The 22,684-nt window shown below is 37.2% G+C and overlaps 1 protein-coding gene across 2 annotated transcripts in view; it reads right to left on the reverse strand.

Annotated features, from left to right (window-relative positions):
- sox5 (SRY-box transcription factor 5) overlaps positions 1-22,684 on the reverse strand; it is a 330,663-nt gene that overhangs the window by 207,978 nt on the left and 100,001 nt on the right. The window contains exons 4-5 of one of the 2 annotated variants that reach the window (XM_015352121.2): positions 5,792-5,883; positions 2,506-2,592 (exon numbers count right to left, since the gene is read on the reverse strand). The gene's annotated coding sequence lies outside the window, so the exon portion shown is untranslated. The remainder of the gene's footprint in view (positions 1-2,505; positions 2,593-5,791; positions 5,884-22,684) is intronic. The other variant, XM_015352122.2, reaches the window with a different exon arrangement.

A 22,684-nucleotide genomic window follows, 5' to 3' on the forward strand; every position in this document is an offset into this window, starting at 1 on the left:
TACAATAACAACTGCACACTCTTGTCGCTGCTGATATCAATAATATGCTCCACTCTATTATCAGTGTTTTTAGCAAAAATGGAACATACACTTCTATATATAGGTCTCAGATGGCAGATTTAACCTCAAAGAATGCCTGCTGTTATCATTACCATATCAAATCAGTGTGACTTCACATTGTATGTAATTCAGAGGGCAGTGTTGCAGCTTGGACAAAAACCTTGATCAAAATATAAATTGCAGCTGGGAAAAATGCAAGATTTACTAGACTTAAGCAAATAATTCACAAATTTTTAACCTTATAGTTTATGCATGACTGTGTGACAGCATGTATGTGTGAGCATCAAAGTAATACATTATTCCTATACCTCAGCAATGATAAGCAACAAACTCGCAGGCCCAGACACCTCTCAGCTGAGTGCAGTGCCAGGCAACAGGCAGCCGTGCAAACTGCTCAGCTGCAACTGTTCCAAGTCCAATAATTACAACTTGTCAGAAAGAATTAATTTTCCCATTTCTCATAAAGATGTGTAAAAATTACCATGTTATTATACACTGACACTCTCCGGAGGCAGACACCAAATTTAATTTTGAATTCTTCCCGCACATTAAATTAAATCCATAAATAAGAGTTTAGGCATTCGTTTGGAAGCATATGTTCGTTAGGAGAGGAAGCCAACACGTGCCCACTGTAATGGCTGTTGTAATGTTTTAATAGCTCGCTCCTTCTAAGCACCAATAAATTTACATGATCATAACAGTCGTGGGCAACCAAGAAGCCTATTACTGACTAAGCGCAAGCTGATACATTAAGTGATGAGAAACAGGGAGGAAAAAAGGCTGAAAGTCTTGTATAAAATTAAAGAACTGCACTTCTCATCTGCGCTCTGTGACTGAAGTTTAACTAGCGTGGTCGCTTGGTCAAAACAAATAATGATCTGATGGGAAACAAAAGATTTAATCTCGGCGATTCTCTGTCTCCACCAGCAAGTTGTGCTTGTTAATTGCACCAGTTAGTCCCATTCGGGAGAAATAACGCATGGTTTTCAATCAGTTTCCCATAAACCAATGGAGCACAGAAGACCAAAAGCTACTCACAGCCTTTTGCTTTGGCAATTGTCTCCATTAAAGGACAGCAAGAACATTAAGCCACCTTCTGTTGGTTGTAATGTGTGCTTACCCACTGTTCTTGAGCTAATCTGTGCAATGTACAACACGGGAATACTGGTAGGGGCAAATGAAAACCTGAGTATGATGCAATACAATGTATGTCTTTACAGTTCCCGTTAAAACTAGGCTTCCAAGTGGGCTGAAGCACCTAATGGATAGTATTATTGTTATTTAAAATCTGTAAAATAGAGCTTAAAATGCTTTTAGGTGAGATCTAAATGCAGCGGCATCCTGTGATAATGACAGAGTTTGGCAGGAATTCCAGAAGCAGGAAACGGCTCTCTCCCTTGCTCACCATGTAAAGTGAAGGAGCTGCAGCTGCCTCACCTGCTGTAACTGGAAGCAGAGGCAGGAGAAAGGGATACCAGCTCCCTTGGAATATAACTGCTTCCGAGAAATGTCCTGAAAAGAACTCTGTTGTATCTTTTACAAAAAAGAAGACTTAGACGTACTACTCTATGGCTCATCTTCACATTAAATGAAGAAAATTGTAATACATTCTATAGTTTAATCTTAATTTTTGACTACTGACATGTCTATCTACTGTATATTCACACTTAAGATGCAGTGTACTGAAACCCCCTTACGAAAATTGCTTCACACAGGATTCCAATATTGATACAGCCTCCATGCTGTAGGTATGAAATTCCAGGGATTGAGCAGGAGAAAAAAAAAACAGGTTCTAAGGGGCATGCAGAAACAAAAATATCCTTAGTTTCTTTCCAATTGTAACATCTTGTTCCTAAAACTATGGTATCAACATAAATCATTAAACATAATGGTGCTATATACAACACCACCTAAATGTATTCATACTCGTAATATAAGAAGAACAAATAATTCAAAGAACATGTACAAATAGGACAGTGTTTCTTGATGAAAAATGTCTAAAAATCTCATATTAAGAATTAAGAATAATCTCAATAGCACTGCACAAAGCAGTTATATTTCTCATAACTTAATAAACTTAATAAAACTCAAAGGTCACATTTATTCACATCCCTGGAGTTCATACTTTGTAAATCCTCCTCTGGCAGAGATTACACTGACTAGACACCTCCTGTAGTGTATTATGAGGTGCTGGCACTACAGAGATGTAATTTATGAATACTTCTCCATAGAATTGCTCTGGTCTTTAGATCCTTTGGTTTCCATTAGTGAACTGCCATTCTGAGTTAGGATCACAAATATTCAATTGGATTAAAGTCTGGCAATTGGGATGGCAAGTCAAGAACATGTATTCTGTGTGCGGTTAACCATTCCTTTGATGATTTGGATGTAGCTGTGTATCACTGTCATGCTGGAATGTCCAGTCTTGGCCAAACATGAACTTACTGTCAGACAGAACCAGGTATCTGGCCACAATGTCCTGGTAAGGGTTGGAGTTCAGGTTTTTCCCTGTCTTGACAAGGCCTCTAGGACCTGTAAATGCAAAACAACCGCAAAAAACAATGGATCTCTTCATATGTCGCAGTGGGCACGAGTGTTCTCTGAACATGAGCTGCACTTATGTTGATGAGATGTCCAAAAAGCTAAATTTTTTACTTTATTTAACCATCAGACATTATTTCAATTGGCAATAGTGTTGGTATGTATGAGTTGCCTCTGTAGTTTACCTTCAGAAGAGGGTCCTTCCTCGCAACACAGCTATGGATGCTACATGTGTGCAGATGACATTGAATGGTAACTTTCACCACACTGCATCCTGAAGATGCCAGCGTTTACTGTAGATCTCCAACTGCTGCTTTGCTGTAACAGTTGCCTCCCAAACCACTCATTTCACAAACGGTGGTGGCAAGATACACCAGAGTCCTTTTCTTTCCAGGAAGGTTGTGAAGGTCAGTGATCATTTGCCTGCAGTCTTCAAAGAGCTCCCTGACCTTAACTATGATGATGCACGCTACTCCTAAATGTGTTTCATGCATTAACTCCTTTCATAACACATGGAAACAGGAAAAATGTAATGCCTATACAGAGGCTTCTAGTGCTCTTTCAAAGACCAAAATGTTAATGTAGATTTGCTCGTGTTGAATTGTATTTAAAAACTTTGTTGTGCAAATAAATATCACCCACTTGTTTTCTGACATTCAATTAATTATGATAAATATGACTTTGTGGAATGCTATTATGATCACAGCATCATATTATTAGATTTAAGTAAGGCCCATTATTCAATCTATAATTTATTGTGCTCTATAATACTTTTTGTTCCTTTTTCACTGGAGGTTTAATAAATCCGATCAGTTATATTATTGAAATGCAAACATCTATATTTTCTTTTCTATTTGAGGGGTCGTCCACATTGGCCCAACAATGGCCAGCTCACAAGCCTGGTGTAACACAGGTTACACTGCCTCAGGTGAGCAACTCTGCACCCAGGAAGAAGGATATGTTTTGCTAGCAGAGGATAACAGCTTGATAAAGAAATCAAGGTCTTTGAGGCGCTTTTATAAATGAGTATTCATTTTTTATCCATATTTAACCATATACCATCCATTTTCTAACCACTTTATCCAATACAGGGTTGTGGGAGAGCCAGAGCCTATCCAAGCAACAGGCACAAGGCAGTCTCTGAACAGCATGCTAGTCCATCAAAGGACACACACAGACACAGACAAATACACACATCTACTCATACAGTTTTTCCAAGAAGCCAATTAACCTACCAGTATGTTTTTTGACTGTGGGAGGAAACTAAAGCACCACGTGAACATGGGGACAAAATACAAATTCCACACCGTGAGCACCAAAGTCCCAAATGTAAACCCTGGGTCAAAGTGCTGTGAGGCAGCAATGCTAACCACTGCACTACTGTGTTGCCCCCATACAAAATATTTTAGAACATAAGAGCCCGTTTTTGTGTTCCCCAGTCAGTCTGACACTGATAATCTGCAGATGTGCACATTCTTGGTCTGGACAGCAAATCTTAGTATCACAGTGCTTTAAGAGCTTGAACTACAATGGCAAGAAATCTAACACTTCTGATATGTGATGCACACAATATATAAAACAGTAAAAATATGGATTACAACTCAAGTAAGTTGGAAAGGAGAATTAATTCTGACAAATTTTTATCTCTTAGATCCATTTAGGATGCCAAACATAATACAATAAATGGAACTATAATCCACAATACCTGATGGGATGAGACACACTGTGAGTTGGAGACATACAGTAGGAATGAGCAAACGACAGCATGGTCTGGCCAAAAAGATGTTATTTATACAGTAGATACTACATTGATGAGTTTAGAATGTTCATTGTAGATTTGGATCCAGAGTAAACAGCATGGTATAGGAGAGGTATGGTATAGCAAACTTAATTAAGCTATTAAAGGCAGAATCACAGATATCATACAAGCACATACTAAATGCCAAAAGGGTGATATGGAATTGTATATCATCTACTGTATGCAAGTGTAGCAGATCTAGGCCTAGAGACCCTTAATACTGTACATAAAAAACATACTTTCACTAGAATCAGGAAAGTAGTTTACTGGCTGAGGTCATACCAACCATGATGTTTCAAATCTTCTCCCCCAGGTTTGGTTCTGCTAACATCCGTGTCCTATTATTCCTGTTAGTGTAATAAATACAACCCCTACTAGAATTCTAGATCCAACCAGCTGGTGCTGTTTGGCTAGGGACAGAGTTTAAACCTGCAATGCTTCTGCCCTCGACACAACAGAAGATGATATCAAGAGATTTGGTTTCACTTTGGCAAAAATGTAAAGGGTTCGTCTCTGAACCTAAAGGTTCACTTTTGTCTTCAATGAGTTTCACCTCAAAACCTAAAGGGTACAGTGTACCGTTCAAGACTGCAACTTGCGACTTGACCAATCTAGCCCTGACTCTCATCAGTCATCCGTCTCCCTGATATAGTATCTTTTAATTGTGCAAAATCAGCTTGCTGACAGCTGAGGCCAATTTTACTAATACTTTTGTGAGGAATCTGAGTCCTGACTTATTCCTCTCTCTCTCTGCAGTGTTCCTACACTTCTAGTGTTCCTCTCCTGGAGCTACTGTACACTCCAGATCCCTTTATTCCACAACAGCAAGATACGGAAAACCTTACAGTTAATCGACAATGTTTAAAGTACTATCAGTTTTACACATACAAATCAGATGAAGCTTTGGATTCCCTGTTAGTGTATATGCTTTTGGTCTGCACATTAAAACTCTTTTTGCAGTTAAATGGTGGAGGGGAGTCCCCATTACCTGTAAAGCGCTTTGAGTGGTGTGTCCAGAAAAGCACTATATCAGTGTAAGCAATAATAATAATAATAATAATAATAATAATAATAATAATAATAATAATAATAATAATAATAATAATAATTATTATTATTATTATTATTATTATTATTATTATTATTATTAAATTCTATGCTACAGTATTTTGCACTGGACCAAGAGTTAAAGAGCTTTGGAAAACACTGATGGACTGACTGGACTGATGTTTTTCAAAATGTATTTCAACATTTTGTTTTATTATTACAAATTATGGAATATAACTGCAGTGGATCCCTGACTTAATATTCTAGTGAAAAAAAACAAATTGTCATTTTTGTGACATCGGTATCAGGTGTGGCACCAGTGGAATAAAAAAAATTATTTTTTACCCTCTAGTCAATGAGCAGCCCTTCCAGAACAGGTGTCAATCACAAGGTGAGCACTATTCCAGGGATCAGCTCTGCGTCCACCTGCACTGTACCTGTAAAAGAGAAATGAGCAGACTTGTTTTTTCTCTGTTGGCTCTTAACTTTAAAGGACGTGTTTTAATTGACAGTCCCTTCTCATGATGCCTTCCCAGTCCTGTAGCTGTGTTCTGGTCCTACTCCTGCTGTCGCATTTGGTAATTCAACATTTCAAAGTATGAAAGAAAGACAAAAAAAGAAAGGAGCATGGACGTGCGATGTGGGCGAGTATGAGTCAGGCCATTTTCTGAGGCCCACTGAGAAAGCCTTTTCCTAGCAAATCTTCATTAAAGGAGATAATTTACTTCTTCCGGTGAACGCGAAGAACGTCTTTTATTTAAAAACGTGTTTAAAAATTTAAGTCTATGCCATTCAGTTGGGAACTACAAGTTTCATCTCTCTGTGGACAATGGGGAGGTTCCTCTAAGCCATCAACTCACTAAGGCATTCAGCTTGTGATTTGCTATAAGCTCCCCAATGACAAAAATATGCTTAAAGCCCAGTGGAATGGCATGTCCCTCACTGATGTCACCACCACAAGTCTGCAGGCAACTGCAAAGCCATTTAGCTCCCAGTGTTTCACCTAGAGCTAAGACACCCCTGGCCAACTCATTCTCAATGCTCCCACTCGTTACATTGGTTTAATTCTGCACTGCTGCTTGAGGCAAACTGCTCCTAACCACAGCTGGTGAGTCAGTAAGAAGATAACGGGTGTATGAAAAGTTACAAACCTGAGGAGATTGTTTACCCCATCTTTCCTGTTTGGCAGTGAGATGTTAACTCATCTAAGCATCTCATTAGTTCCAACAACATGCCTGGGTAAAGTGGTCCTTACTCCCACAACCCTTTGGATCAAGAAATGTCTCCCTATTTTTTATTTGAAATTCTCGTCCACATAGTTTCCATATGTGTCCTCTGGTTTTCGTTTCACTATTCATTCTGAAGTAGTCCACTGGACTGACACTGTCAGTGCCTTTGAGGATTTTTAATATTTGTATCAGGTCCCCTCATAGTTATCGCTATTCCAGAGTAAAATATCTCGTTTCCTTCACACTGTCAGTGCAGAACTTTTCCTTAAGGTCTGGAATCTATGTGGTTGGTCTTTGGATGAATTCCAGAGCAGCAATATTTTTTCTATTATGCGGTGACCAGAATTGTACACAATTTTCTAAATTAGGCTTTGCCAGTGTGTTACACTATTTTAAAATAACATCCTTTCATTTAACTTTGCTTTTAACTATACATCCCATTTTTAATTGATTCCCCACATTGTCTTAAAGATGTCAATGATGTGTCAACATAAACACCTAAATCTTATTTGTACATAGCCTCTTCTAGCTCAGCGTTTCCCCTTTTGTACCTACATAGCTTACATTTTTACTACCTGCATGAACTCATAACATCTGGGTCATTGATCTCAGCCTGTGCTTCTAGCTTTTACCAGCTGAGCCACTCGAGAGACTCAAAGCAGACTTTTATAATGCTGTGCTCAGTGAACAATGCCAAAAAAAACTAATTCAATATTTAATAAAAACATACATCTATTAAGAAACAACAATAGAAAGACACTAACAGTGCTCACAATAGGAAAGCTATTTTTCTATTAATTAACTGCACTGAACAGAATTAGGAACCTTCACAGCAGGAAGAGGTTAGAAAGGGGGAGCTGCATCCGTGCTGGAGCTCTAAAGAAACTAGTAGAATGTAATTCAAACCTGACAAATGAAAAGTCAAAAGCAAGATCACAACATTTCATGACAGCCTTCAGACAAGAAGAATGGAATCAACCTTTAAAGATTATCCATTCCATCATATAGAAGGCTGTGGTGTATAAACTTCCATTTAAGTCATGCTATTTAAAATGCTTCTTCCTTTTTAGATTTAAGTTTTTTTTCTGCCGTTACAGATTGGAGCATGTATGCTAGGATAACAATTATGAAGACTAGAGGATATGCTTCAAAGTTTGATTGCTGTACTTGGAAAACTAGGAAGAAGATTTTCCCCATTAGTGACATTGACTTGACTAACAAATTAATCCGTATGTAGTCCTCTTATTGGTATGCACACTCAAAAGATTTTTATGATCGTCTTGGAACATAATGGTGATGCAAATGGGATTTTTGAATAACGATAATATGTTACTGGTGTGCCCTACTTCTGAATATTTGAACTTCAAAACCAGACTTTTTTTTCTGACAAGAGACTTAATGTTGTTCCAAATCAATCACAAAACCCGCTTGATGAAATTACCTTTTCATTTTACTGTTGACAAATATGCGTATTAGACAACATTACAGATAAAGAAAGGGATATCAAGCTGTTATCATTAATGTTAAGAAATTAATTCTCAATGAAGTGGTGGTATAAATCAACCAATGTATAAGAATATTTCTTCTTTCATCAAAATTCTATCACTGAAAGAGCAAAGACAAATACTAACTATAGTATAGTAACAACTGGTTGGAAGGGAAGAATAGCAGTTATATGGGGCTGCCACCATGATGATTTTAGAGCACTTACACCAGAAATAAAAAACATTTCTGGAAGTAAATGACACTAAAATGTATCTGTTCCAGTAAGAAGTTAGAAGTTTTTCCTGTCATAAGGTTTGATTAGGAGTTGAGCTTTTGTTTGGTCCTACCTTCCTCAACACCATATACTGTATACTTCTACTCCTTCTTATTATCTTAGTTGTGAGATTCATAGATGTAGCACACCCTCACAACAGCTAAATATATTAAACATGCAGTTATAGAGAAATATAACTATTGTTACAGCACAATAAAAGCTCAGTTGGGATCATGAAAAAAAATCTTATGATTCTTGATACTAAGACACATCAATATGCAGTTCTGATCAAGTGTTCTTGAAATCACAAGGAGAAATGGAGCTTTGCCAAGTTATCCTGAACAGCGTTTGCCTAAATCAAGCTGTGAACTTGAGTACATGTATATTTACTCTTATTTAGAAACAGACTTTGAAATTGATACAAAACTCCTCTTGTCGAAAATCCATTTGTGTCAAACTTGAATTTCCCTGGAACATTTTGTGACTCCAGAGACATGTAAACATATAACCAAACTGTGTGTGGTTATGCTGTCTTTTGTTTTTATCAAAAGGGCAAAATATTGGAAAAGGGTGTTTCACATCAGTTGAGTTTCTTCAGGTAGCAGAGTTTATAAGACTTCCTGCAGCTGTTAGACTAACATACAGTATTTTATAACATTGCTTGTGACACAAGCAGTGACTGGCCTTTAAAATAAAAGCAGCATAATGTTATTAGTTTGTGCAAAACTCTGTCTTTTGAACTTGAACTTGAATTTTAAGTTGACCGTGAACTTTTAATGAATGGGTGAAGAATGAACATTTCTAATGAAGTGCTGTATTTTTTAAAAATGTTGAAAGCACAGGAAAATGCAGTCTCTATTTCAGCAACCTTCCATCAATACTGTGAAATGCAAAGCAATACAGCTTTTTCTATCATGATGCATATCTGTATTGTATATTAGAAATAGATACAGCTGAAACAAGAAATTATCTTTTAACAGCTACATGTTCAGTGCTGTACTAAATCACTACATGTTTTGTGAAAGGATTTAAGGATAAAGTTTGCTGAGCTGCAGTGAGTTCATGGTCAAACCACAAAACAATGCAAATCCAGTGTAAGTCAGGATGAAATACTTATTGGTGTTTGGAAGGGATGGAGCCAGAGATATGTTCTTGATTTTTTCTTTCTTTCACTACCTTGATAATACAAAACCCCTTCACGGCTCAGCAATGCAAAGACAGAAAACATCTAAAAAAACTAAATCTCTCACTGAGAGCAAGATACGTCTTAGCAAGACGTTAACATACAAAATATGAAAAACATGTTGCATCATCATGTTATTTTTATATTCAGACTAACACAGACCCTTTCAAGATTTAACTCCTAAAATACGCAAAACCATAAGAAAGGTGACAAATGGGGAGAGGTCAATGGGTCCATTATGCTGGGTTGGTAGCTAATAGCTTAATGATTAAAGAATCACATCAGGCCACTTATTAAAGGATGTTAACGTTTGATTGGGAGAGACCTGATCAGAATATTCCACCCTTCTATCTAACCATCTCTTCCAATTCAGGGTCACTGGGGAGCTTGAGCCTGTCCTGGCTAGCAATGGGCGCAAGGCAGGCTACACCCTGGCTGGGATGCCAGTCTGCTGCTGGGCACACACAGACACAAGCACGCACACACTCACACCAGGACAAATTTTCCCTTGAGCCATTTAATCTACCAGGATGTCTTTGGTCTGTGGGATGAAGCCAGAGCATCTGGAGGAAATCTACAGAAACCCAGGGAGAACATACAAACCGCATGCAGAAAGTTGAACCCGGAGTCCCAGAGCTGTGAGGCACCAATGCTGACCACTGTGCCACTATGTCTCCCTAATCAGAAATTTCTTGCATAAAATTCTAAGATATTTCACACCTGTATTTAAACTTTAATACTCTACACTTTACACTGCTATTAAAGAATCTTTAACAAAAAAGGAGTTGCACTTTCTACAAATTATGCTAATTAACAGTTATCTCAAAGCCTCCACTGGTGTATTATGCTACGATAACTTTGGCTGTTATTTATAAGGGTTTATCTAGGTTAAAAACAATCAAGCTTGTCATTTGGCAATTTTTAATTCACGTCGATCAGAATCGTCACATGCTCATGACCTCTCCAATTGACTCTTTGTCATTGACATAATTTGTTGTTACTCTGTACACATCTATGATGTTCAAAATCTTTAAAAGTCTCAAGGTCTTTTTTTAACAAAATCCAGATCTGTGAAAGTTACCTCTTAACAAAATGACTATGATTTAAGCAGAGAACCACTGAGTGAAAAGGGTTGAATAGAATGGGCATAAGGTTTTTGTACAGTAGTGTATATCCCGATATGTGGCCATTGTTGAAAAGGATGCACTCATGCAAAAGACACCCTCTTGCATATCTTATTAATAAAAAAATGTAGACAAGGAAACATGTACTAGAGAGTGGTTACCACAATAATCTGTCCAGTACTGTAATTACTCCTTCATTTAGACACAGTTATTGTCACACATGATGATGCAAGAGGTTGGGCACTTTGAACGTAGGCGTTTATATACATGTATATATGTTTTAATCACATTAAGATTTTATATAACTATCAAAGCATTCACATTCAAGTCACAAAACAAAATATGATAATAAAAATAAACAGAAAGTTAGGGAATTTGTGCGTAGTAACATATTTGTGTAAAAAAATGTGAATAACTTTTTTTAGCCTTCCCTACAAAACAAATGTGTGATAGTCTTTTAATTGAATTAACTTAATTTCTTTTAATGATTGACCCAGGTTCGATACACCTTCGGCTGTAATGACTGGGAACAAAGGATTCCCTTGTCTCTCATGGTTAGTTCTGCAGCGAGACCTCGGCACGTATTTCTTGTCATTTCAATCATTATCAGAACCATATTGTTAGTGCCATTTTTCTTTAAAGCCCGGGCAATGTGATCACTAAATTTCATTTGTTAACACCCACATACACACATCCTCTAAAATGTTTTATAGCTTCACGGTTCAGGTCAAAGCTGTTAAGACAAAACCCAACAGCAGCAAGGTCATTTCATCTCTGCAGGCTAATCCAAGTTACCCCCCATGTGTTTTCAATTAAAAATAACGCCATTTCAAAACACTTGGTTCCCTGGCTATTTCTCTGTCCTGTTAGCACACAAAGCTTTAAGCCTTTTATTTTGAGACAAGTGTTGTATTTTTACATTGGCTGAAATACAGTTATACTGTATGTTTTACGTGATACAGTGATCTTCTCTATTTGCAGCTTATGCATGCAATACTATTTAATGTTCAGAGCATTGTATCACTGTGGTGATGTGCTGGTATTTTTGGGGACTTACGAGAAGACAAATTACTGTATTCACAGACTCTATATCTAAGTCATATTGATATACAGCAGTTGCACGCAACTCTAAGCTTCAAAACAACTGTTACTTTCAATCCTCTATTTTTTGGGGTAAGAAAAACAGTGTAAAGTACAGAGATACAATGGCAGAATGCTATTTTCATGTAACAGCAGCAAAATAAAGCAATGATTTAATAAATGAAAGACATAATAATCATGATACAGGAGTGTATTGAATTGGCTGTCCTGTCAGAAAACCTTTCTGGCGACAGAAGAGCACACATTGTTTCCTGCTGTCTTAAATAAAGCGGGATTGTGAAGGCTGATAAAGACAGTTCAGCTGCTATTTTTTTGCAATATGTTGACGGCAATTTAAATCATAAGACTATTATATTACATAACTGTGATTAAGACGTGTAAATAATCCTATCAAAGGATAGCAGCACATCAGTTTCTGATGATCCCTTTGTTCTGACAATTCCAGCCTACCATTGTAACATTTCGATGGAATAACACAGGTTATACGAATTAGTACAGTAGAAACCTAGGGATGAGAATCATTGACCTATCAGAGTCCACTGAACTCCATTGATGGACTTATGAAAAATAAGTGTATATTCTCATAAATGTGCATGTAATATTAGAACTTCTCTACAGTATATATACAGCAGCTGATGTATTTACAACTGCTATAATTGTTATAACTGTTATATTACTATTGTTAAATGATTTAAAAAGTACAAGATGAAGGAACATATCTTACAGGAAAGATATTTCAGGTTTATGGTATATTTTAAAAGAATGCAGTCTCTATGAATTATGTTTTATAGCTTCACGGTTCTGAATATAAGACTGAATATAAGGTAAATCTTCCTGTTCCTCAGTGCTAAGGGACTGGATCCTCAAAAGTATGTTTAATCAATTAATGTAGCACAAATACAAAATCTGATTCAGGAATTATAGAAAACTAAAATGAGAAAATTAGAAAAGTGTAAAAATGAAATCTGTCCAAGATGAGCAATTGATCATTTTTGCACTTTTAACCTGACCCAAGAAAAAAAATGTTCAGCTAATTTGTTTTTTTCCTTGGCCCACAAAGGTGAAAATACACCAGTTATCAGTATTGGTATGTTAACAGTAGAGAAACCAATTTGTATACAGAAGCTTGTTTAAATTCAATAGTTTTAAAACATTTAAACGTGAACCCCACAAGCAGTAAAAAAAAATTGCAAAGTTTAAGGAGCTCTCCCTAAGTGTGCCATGACCCAACCTAAGACAAGCCTAGTGAAAGTCCATGATAAAACCTCACATCAATATCCAAAAGGTGGTCACTTGGCCTTTCCAGTGGTCAGTTACAGCGTACAGTTTGCACTTTGTACTCTTTCACTGCCAAAATATATGCTTAGAGTGACATAAAGCTTTTGAAAGAGCCATTGTCTCTCATGGAAGAACACCAAAGCTCCCTGTAAGTGATGTGCATCTACTGTATGTTAAACTCAACTCAGAAGCAGGTGCCTTCTTTATAACGTTGTACAGCATATCCGACCATAGCCTGTCTATCGAGATGCTGTGTCAAGCAGGGCATCTCTGGAGCTGTTTTCAGAGCTGAAGTTTTTCCACTCCTCAGGGGGGACTGCACCACAAATTCCATTTAATTTTGCTGTCAATTTTGGGCTTAACTTCTCCGATGAAACATGAGTGAACCATCAAGAAACATTAAAGCAAATGGTGATGTATTCCCCTTAGGGAAGCAGATTTCATTTATGATACATACAGTTCTTGAAGCTTCACTGCACTCGGAACAATGCAGAACAATGTAATCTTAGAAACCTACCTCATAATTGCTCAGGCCAGGACACAAGGAGTTTGACATTCTAACTAGCTTTTAGTTTTCATGTAAAAATAATATTTACTTTCTCTTGCTACTGAAAATATCTCAATGAAATGGTTACATTTTGATTTTGATTCTTCATCTTGCCTCACCTAATATCCCCCATTGTCTTTTCCATCCTCTTTCAATGAAATATTTCATATCCTATTATAGCGACAGCAATCCAAAATGTAAGCTGTTTTTATAGAAGCTGATACCTATGGAATTCTCTATACCATAGCATCATTTAAAGCAACTGCACACATTGTGTCAAATTTTAAAAAAATGCACGGCATGGAGTTCAATACAGAATTTATTTTATTGGATTAATAAAGCACAACTCAGCATGCCTGAGTTAATAAACAGTAAGACACCAAATCATTCCATTTTAATCAAATTACGTATATGGGGATATTTAATTATATGCTGTAGCTTCCAGTACAAATTGGAGACCACAGCTATTGTTTCCTATTAAAATGACATTTATTACCGAACTCTTATGAATGCTGTAAACACCCTACAACTATGTGCTATAAATTTCTCTGTTTTACATTTCAGACACCTAGCATTGCATAGTGTATCATTCTGTAAAAGATAAAAAATAATATAATGTATGTGATAAAGGTATACTGTGGGAGTGTGAAGGTAATCATGAAATTTCCCTGTATGAAAATATTTCAAATTAAAAATATTATTTTAAATGTTGGGAGCTTTAGGTTATTCCATCAGTAACAAAAACGACAGCCAGATTAATCATAGGTGTACTGAAATATCAGCTTTGCCATGTCATCATATTGACATGTGACACTGTGTTTTCTTCATTTCTCACAGACTATTCCCACTTTCTCTCTTCCAGAACTGTAAGGATGAACAAAATTGTGTCTTTAAATGAACATTGTGAATTCACACAAAAATAAGGTCTGGATTTATTCTTTTTTTTACCGGTATGGTTCTTCTGTGTATCTGTGACCATATCTGAAGTATTTTTTTCTTACAATATTAAGAATATTTTACATCAGTGAGAATAAAGACTCCCTTTGGTGGGATTTAAAACATCATATTCACTGAACTATTCAAATTCAAAACCCTACAATGCGTATGTGGTTTTAAACAGTATTTACAATATTTATAAATGTGTCAACTGCATTTATAAAAGAGACCACTTTTACACTATTTAAACACTTCCCCTTTTGTTCTTCTCCTCATTGAAGCCCAAGTGTGATTATTGCCAAATAGAAATTAGCTCCTTCAGTAGTTTAAGAGAATTAAAATGCAGAAATTCATTTTCTTTTTGTAAAAATAATTGAAAGCATTACATTGTGTGCATTGAGGGTGCAGTTGTAAGACTGCTTGTATTGTTTGTGATCATCCTCTTCCAGGAATGCACAGCGTATGTCAGACTTCATTCTCCTTCTTAGCAGATCAAAAAAAAGGATGGGCTCAGGATATCAGTCCCAATAAGCAAAGTAAGCCATGCTACTGCCCCCAGATTGTTCAACCAAGTGATACATCTTCTAAAGTCTCCACTTAGAACAATACGTTGAAGAGCTATCTGTGACCAAGATAGTTTCAACCACCACTATTGACCCTGAAGACATTGGGAGGGCCTGTTTCTTTTACTACCAGTCACTTAACAGGCTGGAATGAACATGATGCCTCACTCTGAAGAATACCTCTGGAGTTCACAACAAGATTTATAGTTTTTAGACGAGGCCTCGGGAATAAACCAATATTTGGCTTTTGAGGTTTTTGACTTTTAAATTTCTATTGTTTCTTGTAGTGTACTCATTTGTTCATTCAGGTTTGCACACAAGGCACAGAATTTCATAGGCACCCAGTCAACAATGGGGCACACATTTCTGCTCGTTCGTGAGTGACTGCATTTCACTACAAATCCTTCCACTAAGAGCATATCAACAGATGATGATGGAACGACTTTGAAATCTAGAGCCCATAGTCGTGACATCATTGTTATTTTCTGTTACATCTTCAGGAACAATGGTAATCACAGAATAATAATAATTCCTTGTATTTCTATAGCCACTTTCACCCCAAAGGATCCTGAAACAATTTATACATAGGAGTGGACCCACTTCTAAGTGCAGCATCTAAGTGCAGTACCTAAGGGGAAACTTTAGGTAGGCAAGATTGTACAAGCCCAGAGACCAATTTAGCCAGACACCAGGATTAACACCGCTTTTGAAAAGTCCTGTGGGATCTTTCCTTCATTAGTCAAGACCTGTTTAATGTCTCATTCAAAGGATAGCACCTCCTAAACAGTGTCCCCCCTAACCAAACTGGATCATTGGAGAGACAATTCTGAAAAAAGAGTGCCACCTACTGGTCCCCCATTACCACTTATAGCAGCAACCTTATGAGTTCAGGCCTTGCTGAGCTTCTAAAATATGACAAGATCAAACTACAGGGTGGTAATGCTTCTGCCTAAATAGCTCCTATTCTGTTGCCAGTAATAAACCTTCTGCCCTAAGAGTGTTTTCTAGTACTTCCTTGTTCACAATTAAAGAAATCACTCATCTTCCCTGCCTTAAAAATGGGCTACATGTCAGTCAAACTGCTGAATTCATTATGATCTACAGATCCAATTAGTTAAAAAAAAAACAGATTAGAAAGGAATGGTTTTCTGTTGCAGCACTGTTCCTTTAGAGTGGATCGATAAGAGATGAGAATAAAAGTAAGGAAATCACAAGCATTCTGGAAGTATGCAGACTGAGTTAATTATGAATAGGTCACATCAATAGGTGCTCAATACACTCCTCAGTTGGTACATGGTTCTCTTGTGGTGAAATGCAGAAGCTCCCAATTTAGGTGATAAGTGAATTGAAAACACCAATTAGCTCCCTGTTTTACAAATGCAAATTGGTTATCATGTTCAACATGACTGCGCTGCTCATTGTCAGCACAGGCAAAGCACCAAGAGGCACCCAATTTGAGCATCATCAAAGAGGCACATTTCATCTGAACCTGGCAGGAACACACCAACGAGAGCCCCTCTGCCTCCTGAAAAGCATGTATCATCTGTTCTAGGACAGGGTTACTACTTTGAATTGAAATAAAATGGGCACCATGTCAATTGTTATGAAATCTGCTCTCTCACAGGGTTCTGATAAATTAATAGCATCAATATACTTGTAACGTCCTTACCTTGCCCAAGGGCTCAGCCTTAGAAGATTCATTATATGCATGCTTTTCTACTAACATATTACATAAGTGTACCATGCTTTTGCATAAATTCACATTCCTGTTGGCAGCTGCTGATTTAACCATCAGATTTGATCTTGATGATATTATCTAAAGCAGGGATTTCCCCGTTTCTCTGCCTGAAAAATGTATTTTCATCACATACAGTAGATTAAAGAAACAAATTCCCAGTAATTGGCAATTGATTTGAATGATTAGGCAGACAGTAGCCTTTGGGCCTGACGTCCATAACACATGCGGAAACAGCGTTAGATTTTGTTGCCTTGGTGGAAGTAACTGCTCTATCACCTCTTAAATCAAACATATTTATGATTTAGCTCTGCAACCTTCAATCGGACACTTGTAATAACGGGTGTGCCAGCATATTTATGAGATTTGTTGCAATGTTGACCCGCATTTTATACTGTGCAGCCTTTTTACTACAATGCTAAAGCTGGCCTTCTCCTATGTAAATAATGATTGTTTTCACATTTGTTTCTTGTCAAATTTATCCCATGCTTTTCTAGAACATTCCAACTAATATTCCAAAGATTACATAGTATTGTGTTTTTTTGTGAAGAAAATATTTTAACAATATAAATGTAGTCTGAAACACTCCAAAAAAATAGTTTTTACAAATTGGTAAAAATTTATGAAACAACAGTACTATTGAAAAGACTACAAAACACATACAGCTTTCATTCTGCACCATAACACTTTTCAGTACATGTTGCCTATACAGAAAAAAAATGGCAGAATTTGCTCGTGTCCCAGTATAAAGACATTGGTTGCAGGTGGTGAATATGCCTACTTTAAGCTCCTCTTTATAAAACTTACCTGGGCAGTAGAAGCAGTTTCATGAAAGTTCAAAGCATTTGCTACGTACAAGAGTGGCACAGCATAGCCCTGCAATGTTTGCTTAACACACGACAAAGGGTTTGCTAATTTTACAGAACAGAGAGGAAATACAAAAGCAAGGTGTGTGATCTCACCAGCAAACAGGATAACTTTACCAGAAGTTTTGCCTTTCACAGAAATAACCGTACCACACCCCCTACATAGAACTGAGAATAAAGAGGTACAATTGTTTTCAGACTCTTAAAACACAGGACAGGCTGTAGGTGATTTCAGCTCCCCATGACCAGTGCTGTCCTTCATCTTAGTGAGCAAGTCCATTAAGAATATTCTGTGGGACTAGCACAAATGAGAAACAGCAGACATTGCAGATTTGATTTACCTCCATGGCTATACAAAAAAATCACCTTTTGGGTTAATTTGCCTGCTTCACCTATTAAAGTTCTGTAAAATTTTAATCATTCTTTAAACAAGGAATGAGCTGTAATTTTATGTTCAATATTTTTTTTATGCAATTCATACAGCGAACAGGAATGAACGCCTTTTACAAAGTCTGTAATCACAACACAGCTTGTGACTTTAATTTACGCAGTAATAATAGACTCATTCACATTTAATTCCTCATGATACAACAAAAATAAAATTATCATTTTAGCCACATGCAGCGCAAAATAGAGTATAGATTCATACAGGCATAGCACCCACTGGCTGCAAGAATTAGACATTTCTGTTCTTTTCCGGGCCTCTGTTTTCATTATGAATGCCCTTGACTATGATATGACAAGCTATGAATAAGACAGGGCAACTGAGTTAAAGGAAATGGATCTTAACTACTGAACATGAACTGGAGGACAGATGTAGAACCCAAGTAAAAGTACATTTAAAACTAAGAACAGGAGCTAATGCACATACCTTGGTTTCTTTCAAGAAAAGGCTGAATAGAGATCCTTGGATCAAGTAACTGGTACCTTTTTCGAATAAATGTACTGTGTATACTACAAGAATGTAACCATTCTTCTGTCCTTAATTCTTACAATAATTAATAATATACAGCACACCTCAAGAGGATGAATCACCACAGCTTGCCCTAGGTGGATGTTTATCACGGTGACATATACAATATGTAGCAGGACAGAAGCACTGAGGTCTGAAAACTAAGCATCTATTGCTACTTTCCAGGTTACCTTTTTATGGCTGGCAACTACAAAAGTGAGAGAGGACAGGAAATGTGAGTAGCATTAGAGATGGAGTGATGGACGATTGTGACATTTAGATGGAGAATTAATGTGCTGCACTGGGACAGAGAAACACAACTTGTACTCCTGTAGTGGGTCAGGGCTCCAATGACAGAAAGCTTGGTCGCACCTTTTGGGAGATGTCTCATCAATTTAGAATCTTTAACTTATCCTAAGGTCAGCTGAGAAGTAGAGCCCAGTGCCCGAGTTTGCCCTTACAATCTGTTGTGCAGAACCCAGCTTTACAAAGAATGGCTAGCTTTAGAAATCTAATTCAATCTCCTATTACGGCCTTTTAAAAACTTCATTTTGCTTTGTATGATCCCCGGAATAACTCAAAACTCATCTGTTCATCACCTGCATTTGTCAAGTGATGATTAATCATTTTCAATAATAATGATTTTACAATTACATGTATGCATTTTCACACACAATTAGGCTTAACCATACTGCATCAATAAGAAGCGAACAATAAATTTAAGATTTTTTGTATCCTGTATCCCTCCTGAATGTACAGATGCACGTCAGCATGGTTTGAACTAATCTGGCCTCTAAAGCAGACCTGGAAGGGGTCTATTCTGAAGGGGGAGTTCAGGGAGGCCAGACCCTGGATGTCGGTGGGTTTCACATGGAATTCTGAAGAAATTCAGCTTGCCCGTTTACTGTTTTTTTTAAGCCCTTCACATTTGTGAAGATGCTTAGTCACCCACTTTGTTAGTGGGACTGAAGCTTAGCTTCTGTGACTCAGGCGTACTTACTACTAGTTTTCATGTGTCATTTCATTCTCACTCTACATCTGGACCATGCAGCCTGAGATCAGAAGTCACAAGCTTTAATAGTTAATAATTGCTTATATAGGACTTTTCTGGACACTCCACTCAAAGAGCTTTACAGGTAATGGGGATCCCCTCCACCACCACCAATGTGCAGCATCCACCTGCGACAGCAGCCAGAGTGTGCCAGTACCCTCAGTGGGGAGGAGAGCAGAGTGATGAAGCCAGTTCAGAGATAGGGGTTATTAGGAGGCCATGATTGGTAAGGGCCAATGGGAAATTTGGCTAGGCCTAGTCTTGGCCTAGTCTTTTTGAGAAATCCCCTGGGATTTTTAATGACAACAGAGAGTCAGGACCTCGGTTTTTACGTCTCATCCGAAGGACGGCGCCTGTTTACAGTATAGTGTCCCTGTCACTATACTGTGGCATTAGGACCCACATGGACCACAAGGTGAGTGCCCCCTGCTGGCCCCACTAACACCTCTTCCAGCAGCAACCTTAGTTTTTCCCAGGAGGTCTCCCATCCAGGTACTGACCAGGCTCATACCCGCTGAGCTTCAATGGGCTGCCAGTTCTGAGTTGCAGGGTGATATGGCTGCTGGCCACATTTTAATCCAAGTGCTGTGTGCCTTACGAGACAGGTTTCAAGAGGCACGTGAAAAACAGTGCTGTAAGTAAAGCATAAAGCACTCTAGTTACTTGTTTGGGGAGATAGCCATAGGGTCTTTGGAAATGGACAGTCTTTATGCCCTGGACACCCTGTAGATGTAATTATCTTCCAGTTTTCTTTCCAGTCAATTAATCACCTTTCATCTATGATCCACAGTGGCAGGAGATCAATTGTTGCAGGTCCAGGGAGAGCTTGAGGCCACCTCATGAGTTCCACATGAGTATATAATGTGTAACAATATAAACAGGTACAATATATTGAAATGTGAAACAAGAAGTAAATACTTACATCTAATGTTAGAATTGAACGAAAGTCTAGACTAATAGTCAAAGCAGCTGAGTTGTTTAATGTAGTTCAGGTGGGCAGCTGCATCAGCATGTGTAGGCTGCAAAGGAACAAGTAATAGGTTTATTCCATGCTGAAAAGAGAAGAAAGAAAACACTACGTTTCGGCCGTGGAGCCTTGACACCTGTGTGACACCCGAAGAAGGCTCCACGGCCAAAACGTTGTGTTTTCTTTCTTCTCTTTTCAGCAGGGAATAAACCTATTACTTGTTGAATTGTTTTATTGTTTTTTTTTATTCATTTTGAAAAATTTGAATTGCACAAGCTTTTGATCAGTCACTCCATATTTTGAGAGGAAGTTAAAATGATATACTATGAAAAGTAAAAAGAGTTCAATAAAAATACCGTAATAATAATAAATAAGGCTTAATAAGCTACACAATATCTCAGTATTAAATTGCAGAAGTATTATATTAAAGGTTTCAGCCCACTAGGTTAACACTTCTGTGCCACACTTCGTCAAGTTTAACTGTAAGCTGCCTATTTTTATCAGACACATTAGGTTTTCTACACTTGTGGTTTCAACTTGTTAATGTAGTAAAATGTGTCTTTCTTTTGTTGAAAAGCATGCTTCCTCTTGTTTACTGATGTTGTGTTAACATCCCCTTGTTTTCTCCTTGCCTGATTTTTTATGCTGTTCTGAAACTTTTTCCAAAATTGATGTATCTGAGCAAAATGATGTTTAGAAATCCACATTTGCTTAAGCAGAATATGCCTCAGTAAATTAACTGTGTTAGAGGCAAACAGTTCATAAGATTACCAGTGATAACAAGACATCTAAATTCAGAGCACTGCACCATGAACTCAAGAGCACACTCTCCCTATGCAAAACAATTATCTCTGTGTCCGATGATGAAAATGCTCTTTATCATGTGATGGCAGTAACAAAAAGCTAAAACACCCTTTTACAGAACAGTAGTTTTAGATTTCTGACATTCCACTTCAGCATAGCACGATGCACATTTTTTAAAGAACTCAACAATTGTCCTACGAATGCAAAATAAAAAGTGCTGGAAAAGTGTTTTGTCGAAGAAAACATACTTAAGAAATAAAATTGGTAAATAAAATACACATAAAAAATACAACTATTTATTTCCAATCACATCAACCCCACCACTTGCGTTCTTCACATACTGTAAATAGCATTTAATTAAAAAAGGAAGGAAAATTACTTTCATTTTTTTTCTAGATGTGCTCCAGCAGTGATGGCATAACTTCTTTAATACACTGCTGCTACATATCAACATTTACAGTAAAAGAGCATGTTAAAAAAACAATTGGTTCTAAATTATTCTCTTTAACGCCCTCCTTTTCCTGTTTTAAAAAGGCAAGACATGAAAACATATCGCTAATGCTTCCCACTACCAAGGAATTCTATTTGATTTTGCAACTTTTTCTTTTCAATCCTTAAATAAATTACTGTGAAAGACTATTACATTCCATTTAGTGAAGTATCCACAATTGTTAAGTGACAGTAATATTTTCCTGGGTTACAGCATTCTGCAATGAAAACAGCTGAATATCCAATATGCATACAGTGTGTACTGTTTCCTCTTTCTAACAAAGTTAAAATAAGACCTGTTTTCTGTTCACTTCAACCTTTGAAATTGACCACTAGGAAATAATTAAGATTCAGATCAACAAAATCCGAACAAAGAACCTTAAAACCAAGAAACACATAACTGAAATCATTGATTTAGTGTCATGTGCTGTTACATAGCTGAAAACAAAATAACCACATTACGCTGTTCACAAATGTATCTTTGTAAGACGTTTGAGCCAACACAATGAAGTCACATAGGCAAAGCCTTGACAATGTTTTGAACATTGTCCTTCTTTTCTCTTAAAACGATAATTTACTTTTTCGTGAAAGACAAAAAAAGTCCAGTAAAAATGGAGCCAACCAATAATGCAATGTGGAAAAATAATTATAAGA

Source organism: Lepisosteus oculatus, chromosome 7 (assembly GCF_040954835.1).
Source record: "Lepisosteus oculatus isolate fLepOcu1 chromosome 7, fLepOcu1.hap2, whole genome shotgun sequence".
Taxonomy (NCBI): Eukaryota; Metazoa; Chordata; class Actinopteri; order Semionotiformes; family Lepisosteidae; genus Lepisosteus; species Lepisosteus oculatus.